Source organism: Schistocerca piceifrons, chromosome 8, assembly GCF_021461385.2.
Source record: "Schistocerca piceifrons isolate TAMUIC-IGC-003096 chromosome 8, iqSchPice1.1, whole genome shotgun sequence".
Lineage (NCBI taxonomy): Eukaryota > Metazoa > Arthropoda > Insecta > Orthoptera > Acrididae > Schistocerca > Schistocerca piceifrons.
The window spans coordinates 172009192-172027691 of record NC_060145.1 but is presented as its reverse complement, the minus strand read 5'-3'; the positions used below and the strand labels follow the sequence as shown (position 1 = coordinate 172027691).

Below are 18500 nucleotides of genomic sequence, written 5' to 3'. Positions count from 1 at the left end.
CGCAGTAACAGAGCTCTTACGATTTCCGTGTTGCTGGACTAGCTCGGAAGATTGCAACAGGTTAAACTGGCTAGCAGGCTCTCGACTGCGAGTGCAAGTACATTGTAATCTGTGGATAACAGACACACATTAGCTTGCATTAGTCTTCGTTCTCTGTACAAATGCTTTGTCGTCATTTACTGACAGAAAAGGTATCAATAAAAAATAAAGAATAAAGGAAAAACAGGGAATTACTATCAAGAACATAGGCTGACCATGACAACCTGATATAACGAAATTTAGTCTCTGCTGCAGTGTGACAAAAGAGGGCCGGCACACCATTCTTTCTACGTGACGTCTTGTCTGAGCGATGAACTGTACAATTAGTGGAGCAACTGCCTAGTTCTGGTGGGCCGCTCGCCTGTGCGTAAGAGGCTTCTTTTGTGAGAGTAAAGAGGGGACTTATGCCTGTAATTTTAGGCCCCTTGCTGTTCACACACTCTTGTCTCCAGCCACCTGAACCTCAGGCTCTTGCCATCATCTAGAATCGTGCCGAACTTTAGAGTACAGAACAATCTTCATATACGAATCGTATGAATTCAAGCGTTGTCTTCATAGAAAAACTGACGTTTTTGGAGCCAGACGCGACTCAGAGTGTATGCAAGAAAATGAATAACCTTCCATCCTCTTTTCGAAAGAATTAAAAGAAGGGTAAAAAAAAATCATTGAGATCGAGAGTGGGGAGATTACGTTCCGAGTCTCCCATACTTCAACGAACTGTTGGAATCACAGAAAAAAAAAACTGAGTTTCTCCTTTCTCTGTCACTCAGTATCACTTTATCGTCATAAATAATTCCCGGAAAGCCATAACAGAGAACGGAACTGAGGGGGAAATGAAGGTAGTCTACACAACATTTTGTCGTGGAATTTCAGTGACCTTTGAACACAAGCGTCGCATAGTTCTCTCGACCCACAATATATGTACCAGTATACGAAATGACACCCAATGCTCAGCAGCGCCGCTCCATTGTAAACTAAAGCTAAACCCATTTGGGTTTGGGTGTAAGATTTGTTTCTCCCATTACGGGGTGATTTCACTTTCACCTCTGCCAGTAATCTACGTAAAAAAACGTCAAGTTGCACCTTGTTTCGTGTTGCATGCTAAACTCTTAGCCCCCTGTGGCAGCCTGTTTTGACGCTGGAACTAGGCTGGGACATGTCATCCCCAATTGAAGGTTGAAATGGCTCTAAGCAATGGGGCTTAACATCAGAGGTCATCAGTCCCCTAGAATTAGAATTACTTAAACCTAATTAACCTAAGGACATCACACACATCCATGCCCGAGGCAGGATTCGAACCTGCGTCCGCAGCAAGCGTGCGGTCCTAGACTGAAGCGCCTAGAACCGCTCGGCCATAACGGCCGGCTCCAATTGGAGGATGTTCCGTAAATACACTGTGGCGTAGTAACAAATCTTCGAGATGAAACCGTTTTTCATCTTTGTGCGCTTTTAATACTCACATTGAACATCTAGTCCATATGGAGATTAGGCAGATCGAGAATTATGCGTATAGGATACATTTAGTATCACTGGAATTTGGTCGACAAAGGTGTAATTCCTAAACACAAAGGTGCGTCAACCTCCGGCTTTATATCAGAAACATCCCTGCAGTATTTCCCCGAGTAGCCGGCCGAAGTGGCCGTGCGGTTAAAGGCGCTGCAGTCTGGAACCGCAAGACCGCTACGGTCGCAGGTTCGAATCGTGCCTCGGGCATGGATGTTTGTGATGTCCTTAGGTTAGTTAGGTTTAACTAGTTCCAAGTTCTAGGGGACTAATGACCTCAGCAGTTGAGTCCCGTAGTGCTCAGAGCCATTCCCAGAGTAATGTCATGTGACACTGTTGATGGTGATCCGTCCACCGAGTGGAAAAGTCAAGGTAAAAGTGTTTAGATTAGAATATGTGAAACAGATTACTGAGTGTTTCAGTTTTACTACATATCCAGAGATGGATATATTGTAACCCTAAACCGAGATCGCCAGACGAGGATTTCAACTCAGTTGCTATCGAATGCTAGTAACTGACAATGTAGCTTCCAAGAAAAATTTGATTCATAACAACACTGTGCGAGTGCTAAGAGTTCTAGTGCATTCATTGGCTGTAGATGGCGGGTTGCACGAGAACTCTGTATTGCCGAACGGCACGTGATTTCTCTTTTTGTTAGTTTGACACTCACTCTCGGTTTGGACATGAGCAGCGCTACATATTCGACTACTACAGATATCGCTTTTAACCTTTACTCATGTCTCAGCACCTCAAGACACATCAAGGTTCATGTTTATAGCAGATCCGCATCATTTCTGGACGTTTAATTACATATTTAGAAGATGGAAAGTACTGAGAGCTTCGGGTTTGCAGCTTCCCAAACGCGAAGAACGTCATTTTCAACCGAATCATTCCATTTTAAACATGTAACACACTAACGTCTTCAAAATTATTCTCGTTTTAAATGTATACCTAGTAATTACTGAGGCGTTCCTAAATGAGGGGGTGAAAGTCACAAAAACGGCAGTAACTTGGAAAGAAACTAAGAAACTGATAGGTATGTGGAGTATTTTATTACTACAGCTCTGCTGCTCAGTACTATCATATACAAACAAGCGCTGGTGTAATGCATTTGTATCATGTGTAGAGAGTAGAAAACAGCACGGCTGAGAGTAGGATGGCAGCTGATGGTGCGAAAGTAAGAGAAGGCATCTGACAACCACTTGGTCCAATACCGCAGACACATTCTGTGGGCTAACAACCATTCGCAGAGCCTATGGCAGACTGGATGCAAATAAAATTCCGGGAAGGGTAGCTGTTGGTTAACTGTTCAAATGGTTCAAATGGCTCTGAGCACTATGGGACTTAACATCTATGGTCATCAGTCCCCTAGAACTTAGAACTACTTAAACCTAACTAACTTAAGGACATCACACAACACCCAGTCATCACGAGGCAGAGAAAATCCCTGACCCCGCCGGGAATCGAACCCGGAAACCCGGGCGCGGGAAGCGAGAACGCTACCGCATGACCACTGCGGACTGGTTAACTGTTCTGCGTTCTCTTGTTCACAGGCTACGACATCAATTACTAAATACAGGTTTGGTAATTACGAGATTCAAGCACTAACAGCGTATGGCACACCGCGCTACAGTGACGGGTATTTAATGTGACAAACTGGAAGGAATTGGATCGCTCTCGCTGAAACCACTGAGCGGGTCTTACTATGAAGAACAATAAGCAGAAGGCTGCATTACGTCATAAAGCCAGAGGAGGACACTATGTAACGAGGGCTATTCGGAAAGTAAGGTCCGATCGGTCGCGAAATGGAAATCAATGTGAAAAGCAAAAATGTTTTATTTGCAACAGTTAGCTACACCTTCCAGCCACTTCTCTACATAGTCGCCGCTCCGACTTAACAATTGTCGAAGCGTTGTACCAAATTTCCAGTTCCCTCGTCATAGAAGGCAGCCGCCTGTCTTTTTCGCCAATACCCTACGCTGGTCTTAAGCTCGTTGACTGCGCCAAAATGTTATCTTTATTGCCAGCCATTCATGTGAGCAGAGATGAAACTCTAGGGGAACCAATTACGGGCTTTATCGCGGGTGATCAAACAATTCCCGTCGAAAACGCTGCAGGAGCGTCGTCATTGCCGCTGCAGAGTGCGGTCGAAAATTGTGATGACGAAGGAAACGCACGACAGTTGCGTTGTATGAACTGTATGAAATCAGGCGAAATATCTCAGCAGGCGGTCATATCTCTCGCGAGACCCTATTTACCCAGATATCTTTACGTGCTCACTATGTGCTCAGAACTGAAGAGAGTGACGTGACGTGACCGACGGGCATACTAAAGAAACTACCTAGCATATCTGTGTGAAGCTTCATCGGATCTTCACTGTGGTTTCCATTTCACGTCCGATCGCAAGTTACTTTCCTAATAGTCTTCGTATACAGTTCACTCCTCAACACAGAAAGGTTATTCGGTATGCACATCAGTGCTTAATGAGGACTGCAGAGCAATGTGAACTAGTCTCTCCATAGCCGAGTTGCGGTAAGGTCCAGTAAAAATTTTGTATCAGTCGATGAGGAGGAACAAGTTATCACAGAAACATCCCTGAAAATGCTTTAGTAGGATTCAGTGGCTGTAACAAGATGGGTGCACTGAGCTCCATGTCTTACAGCCGATAACTGACTGAAGAACTACGGATATGATTTTCTTGATATTTAAGAACTTCCTTAGCCGTGAACAACAGGAGAATATAGCTCCATGTTAGGTGGAGACGCTGAGCACAAACACGAATATTTTTAAACGCCAATAAATTCAGCGCCTGGGGTATCTAACTAACATGTATGTTAGATCTCTTAAAGGTCGCGATCCTCCTCTCCAGACCCTTGTCGCTGTCAGAAAATCAGTGCACTTAAAATGATAACCAGTTCCTATGAACACTACACCAAGATAGAAAAACCACCATAGTCACATTTGTGTGATCTCTCACAAAAATAAGTTTTCACGTTTTAACAATGAACATACGTTCTTTGTTTGGAATTATGTTTAATGTTTTATTCGTGTCACATGTGATCTTTCAGGCAAAGCTCCGTAACGTTGGACTTCCAACTTTTTGAGCAATCGTTATTTCTTTGAGATTTTTTTCGGTTTCTTTGGATAACATAGTACATCTACATCTACATCCATACTCCGCAAGCCACCTGACGGTGTGTGGCGGAGGGTGCTTTGAGTACCTCTATCGGTTCTCCCTTCTTTTCCAGTCTCGTATTGTTCGTGGAAAGAAAGCTTGTCGGTATGTTTCTGTGTGGGCTCTAATCTCTCTGATTTTATCATCATGGTCTCTTCGCGAGATATAGGTAGGAGGGAGCAATATACTGCTCGACTCCTCGGTGAAGGTATATTATCGAAACTTCAACGAAAGCCCGTACCGAGCTACAGAGCGTCTCTCTTGCAAAGTCTTCCACTAGAGTTTATCTATCATCTCCGTAACGCTTTCGCGATTACTAAATGATCCTGGAACGAAGCGCGCTGCTCTCCATTGGATCTTTTCTATCTCTTCTATCAACCCTGGTACGGATCCCACACCGGTGAGCAGTATTCAAGCAGTGGGTGAACAAGTGTACTGTAACCTACTTCCTTTGTTTTCGGATTGCATTTACTTAGGATTCTTCCAATGAATCTCAGTCTGGCATCTGCTTTACCAACGATTAACTTTATATGATCATTCCATTTTAAATCACTCCTAATGCGTACTTCCAGATAATTTATGGAATTAACTGCTTCCAGTTGCTGACCTGCTATATTGTAGCTAAATGATAAGGGATCTATCTTTCTATGTATTCGCAGCACATTACACTTGTCTACATTGAGATTCAATTGCCACTCCCTGCGCCATGCGTCAATTCACTGCAGATCCTCCTGCATTTCAGTAGAATTTTCCATTGTTACAACCTCTCGATATACCACAGCATCATCCGCAAAAAGCCTCAGTGAACTTCCGATGTCATCCACAAGGTCATTTATGCATATTGTGAATAGCAACGGTCCTACGACACTCCCCTGCGGCACACGTGAAATCACTCTTACTTCGGAAGACTTCTCTCCATTGAGAATGTCATGCTGCGCTTTGTTATCTAGGAAATCTTCAATCCAATCACACAATTGGTCTGATAGTCCATATGCTCTTACTTTGTTGATTAAACGACTGTGGGGAACTGTGTCAAACGCCTTGGGGAAGTGCTTTTTACTGTCATAGAATCTGACTTAGGCGTTCTTGTTATGATTCGTATTATTCTGGAGTATACTGCCCCTTCTTGTTTGCATTTCCTGCTCCCACAGAACGCTCTACCTCACTCATAACCGAGTTCGTAAGCACTGCAAAGCTGAAAAGCGGCTTTGAGCTGGCCCGGCGGGTAGGAGGAACAGCTTTTGCAACCCAGTTGCCTAGCAGAGGCGAGGCGAATGAACGCTTCTCACGACACTGCGGGTATATTGAACCGCGTGGGCCACCAGCCCAGGCCGAGGCCCGGCAAACGGCCAGCGTGCGTCGCAAGCCCCAGGCACGACATCGTATCCACGTTAATCGCACTGGCGTGTCGCTATAACCTACCACACGTCACGATGATCCAATAAATATTTTTTGAAGAAGTTTTAAAAGAGAGAAGGGGAGGCGGGGAGGGGCAGAAAGAAAGAAAGAAAGAAAGAAAGAAAGAGAGAGAGACAGAATCCACATCAGAGTTTCATGCCCCATCTATAACTACAGAGGTACGGCACAAGCTCAGGTCTACAATGATAGGATAAGGAATCGGCTGTGCCTTTGTTTACAGGAACATCCGAGCATTTCCCTGATGGTTATTAAGGGAACTAAAAACCTAAATCAGGATGATTGGAAGTGAATCTTAACGTCGAGGGGGAAGGAAGGAGAAGAGCTGGAGAATAGGTGGAGCTGGAGAAGGACGGTGAAGAGATGGAGGGAGAATAGGTGGAGCTGGAGAAAGGGCGAAAGGTAGAGGTACAGGAAGAGGAGGAGGAAGACGTACACGTAGAGCAGGAGAGAGAGGAAGAGGAAGAAAAAGATGAAGAGAAAGATGTAAAGGAAGAAGGAGAAGAAGATGTACACAAGAAATGACAGAGCTCCAAGTTTAAAAGATTTTATCGTCCCGTTGATGTAATGGCACTTATGAATAGAGCACTAAGTTCACTGAATGCCGATAGAGATGCATTAGCCGTTATCTTGTTGCTGGAACCCATTCATAAATTTCCTGAAGCAATTCGGAAAAAAAAGCAACACGGAAAACGGAAATTGCATGGATGAGGATGTGCACGTTCTGCTATTCAGAATAAGAGTTTCGTGCCGCTATCAGTGCGGTACTTTGTCCAATCTTACACGTGATTCGAACACAATTTTGCATTAAATCATGATGATATAGAAATCATTTCTTTCATGCTATAGTATGATATTACATCAGACAGCAGCGAGTGGAAGATGCTGTGTGGGAGGTAGTGTGGTGACATAATGTGGAATCCAAAGACTTGCTGTTTGGCCCATAGAGATATTCAGTGCTATTTTAACCGCCAGCTTACGTCGCATGCTGACCACAAACTAACAACACACTCATATGACACACATCGTGGTCCAAGCTTTTCCGAGAGACGTCTCTTCGCCACTTGGTTAGTCAACGTTTATATCCCCGATTGAAGCAGCTTCTCAGCGTGGTTAAGCTGACCTCATTCCATATATTTTCACAAAATAAAAAGTTGGGTTGGTCATCGGGATTCGATCCATTAGGAGACAAAAGCAACGAAGTCACCACTACCCCACAGAAGCGAGCTCACAAAAATTAATAATACTGTAACACAAGCTTAAAGCATTACTGTCACCGGTGTACTCTTTTCACTAGTATCTAATCTAAAAAAAAAATCCCTGAGATTTTTCTTTCGTTTCACCTTTTTTCGGACGCGCCTGACAACTATCTCACATGAGTCTCATTTACGGGTAAATGAACTTTTCATGGACGTAATCACAGACCTGTATCCCTGGCTCACCATTAGTATACTAACCTGTATATGATACAAGAGAAGTAGAACTTTAGTGCTGTCATCAAGTAAATGTGCAAGCTGGAGTGCTTCATCCACAAAAGGAAGCAATCAGCTAAAAGCACACACACACATACAACAAACTGAGAGCTCTCCAACTCTATTGTCGCTATTATTTGGGACAAAAGTTACGCATTCCACATTCAGAAGAGGAAATTGGTATTTAATGGCTCTGACTGATCAACGAGACCGCTGAAATCCACATCTAGCTTAAGTGTAGAATGGAACGCTCCGCCCGGCACACTTTGAAGCGGGCTACTCGAAAATTGCCAACGGCTTTCATATTTGAACAAAGTCACTTCTAGACAGGCAGTTAGGGAGCAGAATACGCCTGAAAAATACGATCCCCTGATTATGAAAGTAAATTTTAGCTGCAAAGCGAAAGAATTACGTTTTCGTGACAGTTCGTGAAAAATCACACGCACTTTGTCATTCCAGCATTCATGCCGCACCCGACTCTGCAGTCCACGTAACACTGACGTGACTGACTGTGCTGCAGTCCAAGTTGCAGTATGCAACTCTCCGAGCGTATTAAAACCATGGCACATTGGTTCCTCTCACGCCCAACGGATTTCTGCAGTTTTTCAAATCACAGCTCGTTCAAATCTGGAATTCTTGGTGCTCCGCAGCTTGCAGGCATTTTCAATACACCGTGAGCTGCACTAGAAATGTTTATTTGCCAGAACCGGTTTTCAGATTTAGAGTCCACCATCAGCGGCATCTCATAGAGAGGAACAGACAGTTATATTTACATCCATTTTTACAAAATGACAACTGTGTATATAGTAGCAGTGACATAAGTGTACTTAGATTATGTACTTCTGTAACAGTGACCTGCGTTTCAGATAATATGATAGGATCTGCAATATGTACGTAACTGCTGCCAATCATAGGCATTGACAATTCTTGATAACTTACATGGTATCTGTTCTTTCGGGTATGTCCGAAAGAACAGACACCATATCCATATAAATATATAGTTCTGGCAATACCGGCCATGACCTCCTTCTAACTCTTACGGGACTCTGTAAAATGCCTTCCAGTAGTAATGAGTGTGTTGGGGTGGGACACTACGAATGTAGTGTGTGGACATACAAGGTGATAATGTGGGTCTCGCGGGAGGAGTGCGTGAGACAGTCCCCGCAGTCGCACTATCCTCTGTGCCCTCGGTGGCTCAGATGGATAGAGCGTCTGCCATGTAAGCAGGAGATCTCGGGTTCGAGTCCCGGTCGGGGCATACCTGTCCCAGTTGATATATATCAACGCCCGCCAGCAGCTGAAGGTATAAGTGGAATTCTAATTTCGTTCTTGATAACGTTTGACGTAACTGTCACAGAGTAAAAATGAAACTGAGAGGAAAGAGAGTCTACGTTACCTTTTGTTATTTCTAAGATCATATTTAGATATATCTGTGACATGCCTTCATATACGTACTCTACCTTCACATCCCAATTATTGAAAAAAACAGTAGTTTACTTATACCAAGGTATGTCACATATATAAGTATGATCTTAGAAATAACAAAAGACACGTAATGTAGCCTTTTTGACCTGTCTGTTCCATGTTTACTCTGTAAGACAGTTACGTCAAATGTTATCAAAAATTGTCACTGCCTAAGATTTGATAGCAGTAACGTATACGAAAAACTCAATACTCTGTTACTGGACAGATTTCAGATCATATCATTAACTTACACGCATGTCACTGCTACACAGATATAGAATGTAAGTAGACATATTACTGCTACTATACGTACGGTTGTCGTCGTTTAGAAATCTACGTACATACAATTGTTTGTTCCTCTGTATCAGATGCCACTGATAATGGGCTGTAAACCCGAAAACGGGTTGTGGCAAATAAACATTTCTAGTGCAGTTCATGGTGTGTAGAAACGTCCTTTAGTAAAAAGCTCGTTCATCAACAATTATGTAGTTTTTTCCAGGCATCGAGTGTTCACAACTTTTTCTCCATCGCCAGCCCAAATAACAGAATGTATACCGGTATCGTCACCGTTCTTACGGTTATGAAATCTATCAACGATCAATATTTGCAGCTTAACCTTGCACTTAAGATCGAACCGATGCCCTTGATTCAGGAGTCAGTCTGTGGTTATTTAATATTTTTTTTGTGGTATTCAAAAAAGTTAAAACCTCTCTCACACCGGCTTGATTTAGCTTCACTGATCAGGATAGTAAAAACATGCGTATTTTAAGGGAATTTTCATTCACAAAGCAGGCTTATCACATTCACACAGTTCAGTTCAATACTGTTCTATCCTGATTAAATTGAGCTTAACTTAAATCCCATAAGGCAGTGAAGCAATTTCGAAGTCTCGGTGCGACGAAAATTGTCAGTCGATCTCCTGAAAACATTTGTAATAATTATTAACTTTCGGTGATCACATGGGGAAGACCGGAGATCTGCTGGTAAGACCGTGTTAGCCTATTTATTTGAAGTAACTGGATATCTTGAGCATACAAAACGGCAGGTTCGTCCAGTGTAAATCAGACGTTCCCCACTGATCCCGTGCAACACAGCGTAGTAAGCAGACACTGTCAACAATAATCAGTTAAATAATACACGAACACACTTACTTTTGTTTAGTTCATGTATTAAAGTCCTTCTCATACAGAATCTCATCAACATGGCGACTAGCTCAACAATACATACATATACATACTCCTCCTTTCACGGCTAATCGGCAAGCATTGCCTCATTCTTTACATAAGAGAAAACAGATAGCAGAGAAGATATTCCATGGAGTAAATGGACGCTCCAAGGAATAATAGGGCTTGAGACTACTTTGCATTGATAATAATCTTATATTAAAGTTTAGGAATCGCTAAGATAAGAAGAGATATTTCGAGATATGTACTGAGTTATATAATTTATAAAATTTCTGAAAATATCGCGGAGAGAGCGCTGCAAGAGACATTACAGTTAGTATTTGATAAAACTGGTTGCTCTTGTTGATCAGCTATCAAGCCTCAGTTTGGTGACTATCTTCAATTTATCTCAACGGACGATATGAACACACTAGGCGAAAGTAATGTGCGTTGGGCTATTAACCAGCCTCAGGCGGAGACAGACGGAAGGGTACCGGAAAACCTGGTTTCGTACGTAACGTTACGAGTATGTAGGCGAGGCAATCAGACGCCTAGAACTGATTCACGGTAAGGTGAATTTATTTGCGCAGCTGTGCCGCCCTACTGCCGAGAGTACTTCGTGGCCGGACAAGGGCATCACACGGCCGCCCCTGGAAGAAATGGTTCAAATGGCTCTGAGCATTATGGGACTTAATTTCTGAGGTCATCAGTCCCCTAGAACTTAGAACTACTTGAACGTAACTAACCTACGGACATCACACACATCAATGCCCGAGGCAGGATTCGAACCTGCGACCGTAGAGGTCACGCGGTTCCAGAATGTAGCGCCTAGAACCACTCGACCACCCAGGCCGCCGCCCCTAGAAGAGCTCAGGTGCAGAGCGAATGAGCGCGTCGCCGGAGACGGGTAGATTCCACAGTTGGGAATTTGGACGGCTGATGCTCGCATTGCTTTTGTGAGAATATGCTTCAGGAAAAGGTGGTGTCAACCAATCTTAAAGATGGCCAAGTTACAGCTCTTTGAGATTTGATAATAACTCACATCAAATATTAATGCAATCTGAATACATTTGCGATCTCAGAAAGATGAGGCGCATCCAGTGAGACAACGATATCTCAATATCATTAAAACTACAGAAGTCAATATCTCACAACGAATAAACATTTTCACAATGACCACTGTGAACCAACAACTTTTAATCGCTTCATGCAATTCATGAATAATTTACTATTGTACCGTTAACTTTATTTAAATACCATAATAAAACTATGCTAATTTAAAAGTGGTCAATCGCATGTGTTATCGGAATCCAAAACTGAAAAGAGAATCAAAAGATGCTTTTGTCCAGAAGGCATAAATAATTGTTTAAACGATATCTAGTGACAATATCTTGTTATTCATCATGACCAAACTTGCCCAAGAATACTGGTGTATTTACTTATGGACAAACCTTTCTTTATTACTACTGAAAATTATCTGATTGTGACAATGTTTATAACATTTCTTTATTTAAATATTGATGTAATATATTAGTTTAGTCCGCGAAGCGTTCACGTGAGTCAAATCATGTTTGTAGAGCTTGAGAACTATGTATTTTGGATGGGGATGGCCTTCAGCCAATGAGAATTGGACTGTGGTGGAATACTGTTGGAGTCAAGTGAAAACTGGGACTTTTCCAGTGGAGAAATCAAGAGCGCGATTCTGGACATTTTATGTCGAGTTTGGGAAGGAGACAGACATGTCTGTAATAACGAAATATATTCGATCATGCAGGTGTTTGATCTTAGGCGGTGAACGGCTGCTACCACACTCTAACTTCTAAAGGGATTTTACACTACTGGTTATTAAAATGGCTACACCACGAAGATGACGTGCTACAGACGCGAAATTTAACCGACAGGAAGAAGATGCTCTGATATGCAAATGGTTAGCTTTTCAGAGCATTCACATAAGAGTGACGCCGGTGGCGACACCTACAACGTGCTGACATGAGGAAAGTTTCCAACCGATTTCTCATACACAAACAGCAGTTGACCGGCGTTGTCTGGTGAAACGTTGTTGTGATGCCTCGTGTAAGGAGGAGAAATGCGTACCATCGAGTTTCCGACTTTGATAAAGGTCGGATTGTAGCCTATCGCGATGGCGGTTTATCGTATCGCGACATTGCTGCTCGCGTTTGGTCGAGATCCAATGACTGTTAGCAGAATATGGAATCGGTGGGTTCAGGAGGGTAGTATGGAACGCCGTGCTGGATCCCAACGGCCTCGTATCACTAGCAGTCGAGATGACAGGCATCCTATCCGCAAGGCTGTAACGAATCGTGCAGCCACGTCTCGATCCCTGAGTCAACAGATGGGGACGCTTGCAAGACAACAACCATCTGCACGAAAAGTTCGACGACGTTTGCAGCTGCATGAACTATCAGCTCGGAGATCATGGCTGCAGTTACCCTTCAAGCTCCATCACAGACAGGAGCGCCTTTTTCGGATGAATCCAGGTTCTGTTTACAGCATCATGATGGTCGCATCCGTGTTTGGCGTCATCGCGGTGAACCCACATTGGAAGCTTGTATTCGTCATCGCCATACTGGCATATCACCTGGCGTGATGATATGGAGTGCCACTGGTTACACGTCTCTGTGACTTCTTGTTCGTATTAACGGCACTTTGAACAGTGGACGTTACATTTCAGATGTGTTACGACCCGTGGCTCTACCCTTCATTCTATCCATGCGAAACCCTACATTTCAGCAGGATAACGCACGACCGCATGTTGCAGGGCATGTACTAGCCTTTCTTGATACAGAAAATGTTCGGGCTGCTGCCCTGGCCAGCACATTCTCCAGATTTCTCACCAATTGAATACGTCTGGTCAATGGTGGCCAAGCAACTGGCTCGTCACAATACGCCAGTCACTACTGTTGACGAACTGTGGTATCGTGTTGAAGCTACATGGGCAGCTGTACATGTACACGCCATCCAAGCTCTGTTTGACTCAATGCCCAGGCGTATCAAGGTCGTTATTACGGCCAGAGGTCGTTGTTCTGGGTACTGATTTCTCAGGATCTATGCACCCAAATTGCGTGAAAATGGAATCACATGTCAGTTCTCGCATAATATATTTGTCCAATGAATACCTGTTTATTATCTGCATTTCTTCTTGGTGTAGCAATTTTAATGGGCAGTAGTGTATATTTCGATATGGCTGCATGTGCTCGACAGTAGGACTCAAATTTTGTCGCTTGATTTACGGAACCGAGAATAGAGACATTATGAGTTACTATTCCTTGTTTGCTCTCAACGTAACTTTACTGCAATTAATAAGGGTGTTTTCTATTTGTATTTTAATTGTATATCGTAGGACTACTTCCCATTTTTTCGGATGTCCTTATTGAATAAACATTATTCAACATAGTTCTCTGTCGTCTGTCTTGTTATTAAATTATTCATTTATCTATTATCTTATATTTCTGCATATTTTAGTAATTCGTAATTCTGATAATGCTACTTGACTGCAGGATCACGGCAACAGGTTATTATCTGGAGGGAATTAACTGCAGTGCATGAAAGCAGACTTGCGCGGCTTGAACCTATGATTACATAGCGCTAGTCTGTTTAACAAAGCCGTGCATAGCTGGCTGGCTCTGAGCACTATGGGACTTAACATCTGTGGTCATCAGTCCCCTAGAACTTAGAACTACTTAATCCTAACTAACCTAAGGACATCACACACATCCATGCCCGAGGCAGGATTCGAACCTGCGACCGTAGCAGTCCCGCGGTTCCGGACTGAGCGCCTAGAACCGCTAGACCACCGCGGCCGGCCCGTGCATAGCCCCAGTACCTAAAGTACGAGTAACCGCAGGCAGAGATACAACTGGTCTGTTCGTATTGAGATGCTGTTTAGGAAGAACAGCTACGCACAGCAGTAAAAGTTAGGTACAGTCGCACGAAGCAGGTTGCCATTGAAGTAAGCGTCATGATTATGAGTCATCGGCAAACTGAGTGTAGATTCCTGTTTTCCTCTTGCGGGACATGGGTTGCACAGCGACAGTTTCTCGTCACCAACACTTCCCACAGTTTAGACGCGAACGTTACCAGCGAAAAACTGCCGCGTACTTACCATGAGCTTACCATGACACCTGTTGTAAGGGGCAATAGACAACAGTAGATGACCACCCCTTCCACGACACTGACCTATAGTATCTAGTTTTTCAAATTGCGACATTATGTCATGCAGATAAAGAAGTCCTGACGAAATTTAATGGACCCTGAACCGATCTCTACAACCGTGGCTGAAACATGTGTTTTATTCAGCGACAGTTTCTTTTACAATATGATACGCTGAAGTCTAGCTAAGGGCAAGTGGCGTACTTTGTTTCGTGCAGCAGTGTTGTCAGCGCTCGATGTGAGGTATGATAGGAACTAAACGGAGCGTGTTATAATCTGCTCTACACAACAGCCACTGAAAGAACAGCGGCGGACGACCTATTTCGAACCAAGAACAAACCAATATTGTCACATTCGCACGTTAGTATATCCCAAACGCCTAAGTCTGAACATGTTGTTGTTGTTGTTACGGTCTTCAGTCCAGAAACTGGTTTGATGCAGCTCTCCATGCTAATCTATCCTGTGCAAGCTTCTACATCTCCCAGTACCTACTGCAACCTACGTCTTTCTGAATCTGCTTAGTGTGTACGTCTCTTGGTCTACCTCTACGATTTTTACCCTCCACGTTTCCCTCCAGCACTAAACCGCTGATCTCTTGGTGCCTCAGAACGTGTCCTACTATCCAGTCCCTTCTTTTAGTCAGTTTGTACCACAGATTTCTTTTCTCCCCAATTCTGTTCGGTACCTCCTCATTAGTTATGTGATCTACCCACGTAATCTTCAGCATTCCTCTGTAGCAACACATTTCAAAAGCTTCTATTCTGTTCTTGATAAACCATTTACTGACCATGTTTCACTTCCATACATGGCTACACTCCATTCAAATCCTTCCAGAACAGATTTCCTGATACTTATACTCGTTGTTAACAAATTTCTCTTCTTCAGAAACGCTTTTCTTATCATTGCCAGTCCACATTTTATATCTCGTCTAGTTCAACCGTCATCAGTTACTTTACTACCCAAATAGCAAAACTCATCCACTACATTGTGTCTCATTTCCTCACCTGATTTAAGTCCTCTGTATTCCATTATCCTCGTTTTGCTTTTGTTGATGTTCATCTTTATCCTCCTTTCAAGACACTGTCCATTCCGTTCAACTGCTCTTCCAAGTCCGTTGCTGTCTCTGATAGAATCACAATGTCGTCGGCACACCTACAGGTTTATTTTCTTCTCCCTGGTTTCTAATTCCTACACCAAATTTTTCTTTTGTTTCTTTTACTGCTTACTAAATATACAGATTGAATAACATCGGGGATAGGTTTCAACCCTGTTTCACCCACTTGTCAACCACTGCTTTCCTTTCACGCCCCTACACTCTTATAACGGCCATCTGGTTTCTGTACAAATTGTAAACAGCCTTTTGCTCCCTGTGTTTTACTCCTGCCATATTCAGCATTTTTAAGAGAGTATTCCAGTCAACACTGCCAAAACCTTTCTCCAAGTCTACAAATGCTAGAAAAGAGGTTTGCCTTTCCTTAATCTATCTTCTACGATAATTCGTAGGGTCAGTATTGCCTCGCTTGTTCCAACATTTCTACAGAACCCAAACTGATCTTCCCCAAGTTCGGCTTCTACCAGTATTTCCATTCTTCTGTGAAAAATTAGTGTTAGTATTTTGCAGCCATGACTTACTAAACTGATAGTTCGGTAATTTTCAGACCTGTCGACACCTGCATTCTTTGGGATTAGATGGTTGGTTTGTTTGTTTGTGGTTGTTGAAGGGACCAGACTGCAAAGACCATCGGTCCCTTTTTCCACGTTCATGTAACACCCACAAGCAACAAAAACAAGCAACGGAGATGACAAGGGATGACACAGAACAAGAAAGACATAGACAAAGACCAGAAAAGAGAAATTAAAAACACACAGAGTGTTACAGTGGTTGGCCGACCATGAAAACAAAGTAAGGAAAAGCCAACCACCAAGACACACACTATAAGCCCAATCTAAAACCGTAGGCCAAATGCCAGGCTCAACACAAAAGAAAGAGACAAACCCTGACATCGAGCGATAAAAGCCCCCTGCACGAATAAAACTCAAAACTAAGCCTGCCATGGCAGCGTCATCCGTTAAAAGTGCAGGGTGCATATCAGGCAGCGCAAACGTCTGCCTGAGTGCAGTTAAAAGCGGACAGTCCAACAAAAAGTGGACCACTGTCAATGCTGAACCACAGCGACAGAGATGTGGGTCCCCGCGGCGCAATAAATAACCGTGTGTCATCCAGGTGTGGCCAATGCGCAGCCGGCAGAGTATAACAAGAGTCCTTGCGAGAGGCCCGCAAGGAGCAGCGCCACACACTGGTAGTCTCCTTGACGATCCGAAGTTTGTTGGGTGAAGGCAGAGTGCGCCATTCATCGCCCCAGGTACCAAGGACCTTCTGTCGGAAAACTGAAGGGAGATCACACTCCGAAAGGCCAATCTCCAAAGCCGGTGCACCGACAGCCTGTTTGGCCAGCGTGTCAACACGTTCATTACCCAAGATGCCGACATGACCTAGGGTCCGCATAAAAACCACGGAGCGGCCGCAACGAGCAAGAGTATGGATGGACTTCTGGATGGCCATCACCAGACGAGAGCGAGGAAAACACTGGTCGATAGCTCGTAAATCACTCACGGAGTCACTATAGATAACGAAGGACTCACCTGAGCAGGAGCGGATATACTCTAGGGCGCGAGAGATGGCGACCAGCTCGGCAGTGAAAACACTGCTGCCAGCCGACAATGAGCGTTGTTCAGAATGATCCCCAAGAGCAAGAGCATAACCAACTCTTCCAGCAACCATCGAACCGTCGGTATAGACCACGTCAGAGTTTTGAAACGCGGGAAGGATGGAAAGAAAGCGGCGGCGGAGGGCCTCAGGAGGGACTGAGTCCTTCGGGCCCTGTGCCTAATTCAGCCGAAGGCAAGGGCAGGGCGCAGAACACCGGGGGTATACGTATATGGGCCCAGAAAAGAGGTGGGAGAGGGAAAACCTCAAGCCCAGAGAGAAGAGTCCGAACGCGAACCGCGATCGTACACCCTGACCGGGGCTACTGTTCTAGAAGATGAACGATCGAGTTGGGGAACAGTTTGGGATTGACGTCTGAGGGTATTTCGCCTGTCTCATACATCTTGCTCACCAGATGGTAGAGTTTTGTCATGGCTGGCTCTCCCAAGGCTATCAGTAGCTCTAATGGAATGTTGTCTATTCATGGAGGCTGTTTTGACTTAGGTCTTTCAGTGCTCTGTCAAATTCTTCACGCAGTATCATACCTCACATCTCTTCATCTTCGTCCTCTTCCACTTCAATAATATTGCCCTCCTTCCATCTTTCTGCTTTCCTGTCTTTGCTTAGGACAGGTTTTCCATCTGAGCTTTTGATATTCATACAGGTAGTTCTCTTTTCTCCAAAGGTCTCTTAATTTTCCTGTAGGCAGTATCTATCTTACCCGTAATGATATATACTTCTACCTCCTCACATCTGTCCTCTAGCCATCCTTGCTTAGCCATTTTGCACTTCTGTTGATCTCATTTTTGAGATGTTTGTATTCCTTTTCGCCTGATTCATTTACTGCATTTTTATATTTGCTCGTTTCATCAATTAAATTCAATATCTACTCTGTTACCCAAGGATTTCTACCAGTCCCACTGGGGCCTTCACTATTCACCTCTCAAAGCTACCCATTCTTCTTCTACTGCATTTCTTTCCGTTGTATTTGTCAATCGTCCCCTAATGCTCTCTCTGAGACTTTCTACACTCTCTGGTTCTTTCAGTTTATCCAAGTCCCATCTCCTTAAATTCTTACCTTTTTTGCAGTTTCTTCAGTTTTTATCTACGGTTCATAACCAATAAATTGTCATCAGAATCCACATATGCCGCTGGAGATGTCTTACAATTTAACGCCTGGTTCCTAAATCTCTGTCTTACCATAATATAGTCTATCTGAAATCTTCCAGTGTCTCCAGGCCTATTCCACGCGTATAACCATCTTTCTAAACAAATTCCGAAGAAATACGCCAAAATTTTGACAAGGAAGTTTATCAACATTTAAGTTCTGCTGCTAGGTCCCAACTTAACCACAGCCTCGAAATTCGTGACATAACAGGAAAACACAGTTA

At 43.6% G+C, this 18500-nt stretch overlaps 1 protein-coding gene and 1 non-coding gene across 3 annotated transcripts in view; one reads left to right on the top strand and one right to left on the bottom strand.

Annotated features, from left to right (window-relative positions):
• The window catches only part of LOC124711259 (putative fatty acyl-CoA reductase CG5065), a 492981-nt gene that overhangs the window by 325528 nt on the left and 148953 nt on the right, over positions 1-18500 (bottom strand). The gene's annotated exons all lie outside the window — the stretch shown is intronic.
• Trnat-ugu lies at positions 8789-8863 on the top strand. Its single transcript has one exon. It is a non-coding gene; the product is annotated as a tRNA-Thr (tRNA).